Source organism: Rousettus aegyptiacus, unplaced genomic scaffold, assembly GCF_014176215.1.
Source record: "Rousettus aegyptiacus isolate mRouAeg1 unplaced genomic scaffold, mRouAeg1.p scaffold_m13_p_8, whole genome shotgun sequence".
Lineage (NCBI taxonomy): Eukaryota > Metazoa > Chordata > Mammalia > Chiroptera > Pteropodidae > Rousettus > Rousettus aegyptiacus.
The window spans coordinates 97,214,728-97,223,755 of NW_023416311.1; positions in this window are offsets into that span (position 1 = coordinate 97,214,728).

Sequence of the window (9,028 nt, forward strand, 5' to 3'; positions counted from 1 at the left end):
AAAAATAGAATATAACACCAAAAGAGGATTCCACAGAGAAGCCATTAGATAATGAGAGGATGACTCATTTTATAGCCATTTATAATAAAACAAAGCGGCCAGAGAACAAAACAGAACAGAACAAGACAAAAACCTAAAATACCAAAGGGAAGTCAATTCATTCCATATATCTTTATATTGAATACATACTTGTTACAAAATATTGTGTAACCTGATTTAAACATTTTTACTCTTCACAAAAACCCTGACTGTCATAAACTTAGGTATCTTTATTAGCACTTCGTTGGAATGAAAATTGGAACTCAGATCTATTTATAAGATGTGGCAGAAACATTTTAATCATAAACTTCCTCTCAGGCCTTTACTCATAGTTATTTGCTTTCAATTTGCAAATTTTTGTACTTTATTTTTCCAGTATACAGCCTTTGTAAGGTAATAAAATATAACTGAAGGGCATCGTCTTAAAATTAAGAATAGTGCTTAGTAAGAACACTGGATGACAGAAATTAGAAATTTATTTGACCCAATATAGAATGTATAACAGAAGAATTTTATAACTCAGAAAAAGTTCAAATAGACGAAGACCAACTTAATATACTAACTTTAATGTTTCCTAAAATAAATATTATATTATGGCAGGAAAAAATAACAACAATGTATCATGATTGAAAATGGATTATGTTCAACAACGTTGGGAGATACCACAAAATTGTAATAAAATTTAACTAATATGTTACAGTAAAAGGTGTTGACAGTCATAGAAAAAGCCAACAGCTCACAATAATTCCACTTAAACAGAACCTGTAATTTCTCCAATGTGCTATATATATCAAACATTTATTACATACAAAAATTTATAGCTGAATGTATGCATATTTGTATGTAGATTACAACCTTTCTACAGATTTGATTTCAAAATCTATTAATAAATTTGTTGATTAAAACCTAAAACAGAGTTTCCCTGAGGATGAAAATAAAATTAAAAAGCTCAATGCAAGTGTGTAAGCATTCGCTCTTGTACAAAAGTTTAGACTCTCATTAAAAATATCTTTATTTGAGACTTTCCTAAGTAATATTTAATATTGTAATCATGATATGTTCATTGCAAGAATGTTCTCCTAGTTACTCATCTCTTGTTTATCATTACATCTGTAATTGAAAATCACTCTCCCACAATTACTACAAGCCACTATTTATATGTTATAGTGACTCTAGTAACTACTGTTTCTTTGGGTGATTTCAAAATTTGTTTTCATAAAATTTACTATTCCTTGTTACATACTAGGAAAGAAACTAATTTATAAATTTACAAATTGAAAATATACTTCTGGCACAAAAACTAGATATGTAAATTAGCTACAAAATGTTAAATATTAAATATTAACATTAGATATATTAGCTACAAAAATATGTAAGTTAGCCACAAAAATTATTGTCTAAGGTTTACTACAAATATGCATGTGTAGTAATTGTTCTCTGATTAGCAGAATTTCTTGGTCATTATTGCATCGTATGTATCGCTCTCAATATCTTCCTTCAGAAGGATAATCCTCATTGGCACTGCTCATTTTTACCATCTCACACTTTTTGGATGTACACATATTTGTAAGCTTACTAGTAGTTAGTCATATAACTCTAAAATAATACGCTCCATATAAACTATTTGCTACATCTAAAACCACGTGCTATAAATTTGATATATGTCTTCAACTGATAAATGCACCCAATATCAATGGCTCTTGTTCAAAAGTAAATAAATTTAAATAAGTTTAAAATAAGAAAACATTTTACATTGAAATGTTATTTAAAAATCAGAAATACTGTTCTTTTTCTAAGAAAATGAGCAAATATTTATTATTATTATTTTTTTAACAGATAATAAGGTGGTCTATTATTCAAAGAGACACTAGCTTTATTTATGATTAAATTTATTGTGGTGACATTGGTTAATAAAATTATATAGGTTTCAAATGTACAATTCAATAACATGGCTTCTGTACATGGCATCATGTGTTCATCACCCAAAGTTAAATCTTCCATCACCATAAATTTGACCCCCTTTACCCTATCTATCTGCCCTCCTCCCCACTTTCCTTTTGTTTCTGGTAACCACTAAACTGTTGTCTCTGTCTATGAGTTTTTGTTTGCTTGTCTTGTTTGTTAGCTTTAATCGGTTATTAATCTTTGGCTAATAATATATTAAATTTCTTTTAAACACACACACACAAAAAACAGAAAACAAATAATTTTCTTAAATTCTTAAAGTCCATATTGACTTATCAGGAAATTAAAATCATGAGTCTTCCTTTAGAGAATCTGATGAGAGAAATGGATGTTCTGCAAAATAATACATTAACACAAAATTTTATATTAACAATCTCTTGAAATTCAACTCTAGATCCCCTCCAAGAGCTCTACCCGGCCACAGCCCCATGTTAAAACACTCTGAGTCAATTTTATTTGCTACATATTTTTAATGTGAATGGTTTTCTTTAGAGAAAAAGATGTTTCTCCTACTCAATTAATGTGCCTTGCCTGCAGTATACCTTCTTTCTATTCCTGTTAAGTGAAGAATATTTCTGGATTTGAAAGATAGTGAAAAGCATTGTTCTGTTTGTCATTCATTATACCTTTTAAGATTCATTCAATTAATCAATATATCAACAGCAGAAAATGTATCTGCTTTTATGTAAATTAACACAATGAACAAAAGCATGTTGTTTAAATGCTGAAAACATACTTCGATGTATCTGCTTATTTTTGAAATATTAGGATATTTGAAGTATGTTAAAAAAAGCTTTGATGCATTCTCACAAAGTAAAACTAAAAAGAAATGTTGATTTTTAAAAAAAGTTTAGGTTTATTAAATAGCTTTGAGGAAACATGAGATCCAGTAACAATATTTGTGAAATAAAGTATAATAAAAATTCATTTTTATTAAATTTTGATACTTCTGCATACAGTGTAAGAGTTTGCAACATCACTAGTAAAATAAAGACAGTGATTTGGTCATATTTCCTTTCACTGAGAATTTTGAGGAAAGAAAAAATAAATATATTTTTAATTCTTTAAATGCAAGCATTCATATTACCTATTTTTGTCTTTAAAAACAAGAGTACTCAGCCAAATATAAATATTATATAACATTAAAAAATATTATCTCTCAAAAGAATTTATATATATAAGGTTTATATATAGTATTAATATATACATAAACATTATTCCCTCAAAAGAATGTGTGCGTGTGTGTGTGTGTGTGTGTGTGTGTGTATACATATATGCAACTTTTGGCCAGTAATACTTGAAACGTTTTTAAAAGGCCAAAGAAACTACAAAACAAATATATATTTTAGACATATAAAATATATGATATATATGTTTATATTGAGAGTTCTATGAATGTTTGTTAACTTTAAAGACAAGATTTTTAAGTCTGCAGTCTGTATCGCGACATTAAAAAATTAGAGGAGGAACTCTTTCATGCAGCTGATTTTTGATGATTTTGCAAAGACAAATTTTAGTCATTTGAAATTCATCAGTAGCATTTTCCTGAAGATACATCAATAGTGTGGTGAAGCATTGAATTAATGTAGAATGAACTAATCATAAAATCATACCATGATGAAATACGAGCCACAAAATAGCATAGCCATGCTTATTTCGAACCAAACATAGTCATCTAGACTCACCAAAGGTGATTAGTTTCTAAAATGAAAATCAGATTTAAATCTAAATATTTGTATTTACTCCAATGAATCAAATATAATGACAAGAACGTGAATAAATAAATACTAAGACATTTGCAAGGTCAAATAAAAAGCCAAGAAAAAGAAGTATGAGAATACTAAGAAGAATAAGATAAGAAATATTTCCTGCAAGATGGCAAAAATTTTAATGAAAGTATGGTACAATGTTGGAAAAACAGTAAACAAATTGACAAAGAGAACAGAAAAAATAAGATGTTAAATCATTTTAACTTTTAAAATTTCTATTTACTAGATAAGCATTACAAATCCAGAGAAAAATTCATTCAATAAATATTATTAGATAATTGACTATCTATAAAGAAAATAATAAAGCTGATCTACTCATACTACATGAAACAAAATTTCCAGGTAGATTAAGGACATAAGTATTTAAACACTAGTCTCAAACGATATCTGGAAAATAGGATACTATCTTTATGATGAGTAGTATAAAAATTGTTTTAAAAATGATAGCGTGGGGATTAAAATGAAGACAGATATTTAGTAACATTCACATTTTTCTTTTTCTGACTGACAGAAGATAAAATAAGTAACATTTTAATATAAGCCACAAACTAGGGGGAGGCATTTCACTAACTAAGGATTATTACCCAAAATATATACAGAATTTCTGCAAAGCAATAAGAATTTTAAAAACTCAATAATAAAACACAAAAGTGAAAAACTCTAAATTATCAGTAACTCTGTGAAAAGAAATTGAATTTTACACATAGTCCAGACAATACACAGTGAAACAACAATGAGATATCATTTAAATAGGTCAGATTGATAAATATTAAAATGACTGACAAGTGCAACAATTTCATTGATGTATAACCAAGGTAACATTGATGTAGTAACTAGCAAAAGTATAAATTATTAGTCACTTTAAAGACAAACTGTTAATAAAATTGAATGAATATATATGCTCCTCAGCTTATGATAGGGTTGTATTCTGATAAACCCATTGTTCGTTGAAAATATTATACGTCAAAAATTCATTTAACATAACTAACCTACAAAACATAAGAGCTTAGCCTAACCTACGTAAATGTGCTCAGAACACTTACATTAGCCTACAATTGGCCAAAATCTTCTAACACAATAGATATACCATAGAGTATCATTTTTTTTAACTTTCAAGATCACAAAGCTTACTGGGATCTTGAGGCTCACTGCCACTGTCCCCAAAAAGATCAAAATTCAAAAGCTGAAGCACTGCTTTTGCACCATTATGAAGTCAAAAAACCATAAGCCAAATCACCATAAGTCAGAGACTATCTGTGTTTATGTATATATGGATATACATGCATATGTCTGTCTATCATCTATCTATCATTTATCTTTTAACTCAGAAATTCTACTTCTAATCATACATACACCGCAAATACATACACACACTAAAGCTTTGAAACTAGAGAACAACTACAAAAAGAAACCAGGAAGAACCACAAATACATGCAGATTAAACAACATGCTACTGAAGAATAACTGGGTCAGAGAAGGAACAAAAAGAGAGATCAAGAGATACATGAAAATGAATGATAATGATAGTACAACATATTAAAACTTTTGAGACATGGCAAAAGCAGTCATAAGAGGAAAGTTCATATCATTACTGGCCTATCTCCAAAAACAAGAATGAGTCCAAATAAACAGCATAATGCTTAATCTGAAAAAACTAGAAAAAGAACAACAAATGGGGCCTAAAGTCAGCAGAAGGAAAGAAATAATCAAAATTAGAGCAGAAATAAATGAAACTGAAAACAAAACAAAAAAACAATACAAAAAATAAATACAACAAAGAGCTTGTTCTTTGACAAAGTTAATAAAATTGACAAACTCCTGGCTAGACTCACTAAAGAAAAAAGAGAAAGGATACAAATAATCAAAATCAGGGCTGAAAGAGGGGAAATTGTGACTGATATCACAGAAATACAAAGGATCATGTAAGAATACTATGAAAAAGTATATAACACCAAATTTAATAACCTAGAAGAAATGGACCAGTACTTAGAAAAATACAATCTTCCTAGACTGAATCAAGAAGATCTGGAAAATCGAAATAGATCAATCAGCAGTATGGAAATTGAAACAATCATCAAAAACCTACCGAAAAGTAAAAGTCCAGGACCAGATGGCTTCACCAGTGAATTCTACCAAACATTCAAAGATTTAATACCTATTCTCTTCAAACTCTTCCAAAAGATCGAAGAGGAGGCAATACTTCTCACCTCATTTTATGAGCCACATATTACTGATACCAAAACCTAAAACAAATAACACACACACAAAAAAACTACCAACCAATATCTCTCATGAACACAGATGCAAAAATCCTAAATAAGATACTATCGAACCAAACACAGCAACATATTAAAAAGATTATACTCCATGATCAAGTGGGCTTCGTCCCAAGGGAACAGGGATGGTTCAAATTATGCAAATCGATTAATGTGATACATCATATAAATTAAAAAATAAGACATATGATCATATCAATAGATGCAGGCTAAGTCTTCAACAAGATACAGCATCCATTTATGATCAAAACACTTAACAAAATCAGTAATAGAAGGAAAGTACCTTAACATATAAAGGCCGTATATGACAAACCCTCAGCCAACATTATACTTAATGGTGAAAAATTAAAAACCTTCCCTCTAAGATCAGGAACAAAGCAAGACTGTCCACTATCACCACTGTTATTCAATATAACATTGGAGGTCCTAGCGAGTGTAATCGGGCAAGAGAAAGATATAAAAGGCATCCACATAGGAAATGAAGAAATCAAACTGTCACTATTTGCAAATGACATAATTCTCTAAATAGAAAACCCTAAAGACTTCATAAGAACACTACTAGAAACCATAAGCAAATACAGTAAAGTCTCTGAATACAAAATCAACATTCAAAACTCCATAGCGTTCCTATGCTCTAATAATGAAGTGTCAGAAAAAGAAGTGGAAAAAATAATCTGCTTTGCAATTGCAACAAAAAGAATAAAAGACCTAGGAATAAATTTTATGAAACATGTGAAGGACCTATATAATGAAAACTATAAGATCCTATTAAAAGAAATCGAAGAAGATATGAAGAAATGGAAAGATATTCTGTGTTATTGGATTGGAAGAACCAACATAGTTAAAATGACCATATTACTTAAAGCATTATACATATTTAATGCATTATACAGATTTAATGCAATCCCCATTAAAATCTCACTGGCATTTTAAAAAGAAATAGAAGAAAAAAAATTAGATTTGTATGGAAGCACAAAAGACCATGAACTGCCAAAGCTATCCTGAGAAAAGAGAATGAGGCTGGAGGCATCACTCTGCTTGACTTCAAATTATACTACAAAGTGACAGTAATCAAAACAGCATACTATTGTCAGCAAAACAGACACACCGACCAGTGCAACAGAATCGAGAGTCCAGAAGTAAACCCGTATTTATATGGGCAAATAATTTTCAACAAAAAAGTCAAAAACATACAGTGGAGAAATAAATGGTGCCGGGAAAATTGGAAGGCCACCTGCAAAAGAATGAAACTAGACTGTTGTCTATCACTACACATCGAAATTAACTCAAAGTGGATTAAGGACCTGAATATAACACCAAAATCAATAAAATGCATAGAAGAAAACATAAGAACTAAACTCAAAGACTTGGACTTAAATGGATTTTATAAATTTGAACTCAAAGGCAAGAGAAGTAAAAGCAGAAATAAATGAATGGGACTACATCAAACTAAAAAGCTTCTGCTCAGCAAAAGAAATCTTCAAAAAGGTAAAGCAACAACCATTTGAACGGGAAAATATATTTGCAAGCAACACCTCCGATAAGAGCCTAACATCCAAAATATACAAACAACTCAGACGACTCAATAACAACAAAAAAACAAATGATGCAATCAAAAAATGGGCAGAGGACCTGAACAGACACTTCTCTCTAGAGGATATACAAATGGCCAACAAATATATGAAAAGAGGCTCAACATTTCTAGCTATCAGAGAAATGCAAATCAAAACCACAATGAGATACCATCTCATACTTGAATAGCTATAATCAACAGGACAAGTAATAACAAATGTTGGAGAGGATGAGGAGAAATAGGAACCCTCATACACTGTTGGTGGGACTGCGAATTGATATAGCCACTATGAAAAAACGGTATGGAATTTTCTCAAAAAACTAAGAATTAATCTACCATGTGATTCAGCAATCCCTCTACGGGCTATTTACCTCAAAGACTTGAAAACTCATATACAAAAAGATATTTGCACACCGATGTTTATTGTAGCATTATTCATAGTGGCCAAGTCATGGAAGCAAACGAAGTGTCCTATGATAGATGATTGGCTAAAGAAGCTGTGGTACAATGGAATATTACTCAGCCATAAAAAGAGATGAAATACTTCCATTTGCGACAACATGGATGGACCTTGAGATAATCATGCTGAGAGAAATAAGCCAGACCGAAAAAGTTAAAAATCATGTAATATCACTTATATGTGGGATATAAACCTGAAAGAAACAAATGAACAGGACAAATAAACAGAGACTCAGGGATATGGACAATGGATAGTAGTTAACATAGGGAAGTGGGTAGGGGAGGTGGGGAGAAGTAGATGAGGTAAAGGGAGTCAAATAAAGCGGGGTAAAGGGGATCAAATATATGTTAGCTGAAGGAAACTGGACTTTGGGTGGTAATCACACAATAGAATATACAGATGTCAAACTATAATGTACACCTGAAAATTATATAATTGTATTAACCAATGTTACCCCAATAAACTTAATAAAAAAAATAAAATAAAATAAAATTAGCTGGATTTTCCTCTAATAACTAAGTGTAAAGGTTAAGTGTTTTTCAAAACCTACTTAAAATGACTCCAAAATAAAAAAGCATATAAATAAACAAAAAAGTTAAACATTATTTGTGTACACAAAGGTATACATATAGTTTAATTAAAATTAAACATAATGTTTCAGTGTACATCATCCTTTGACCTGCCCTGTGCCGTAGGGGCGTAGTTTGTGTTGTCTTAGCTCCTTTGCTGGCAGGCTTCAGGCAGCTTTAGCAAATGGAAGGCATTGACAGGAGACTGCAAATTCAGTAGGTAGAGGATAAAATATTTATAACATTTTACTTATTCAATATTTAAAAATAAAGTATATAGTGATGTTATTTTGTTGTATGTAAGAAGCTCAATGAAAATCCGATTGAACATAAAGAAATTTTTTTTTTGTGGCTACTGTCACTGCCCTTCTCTCCTG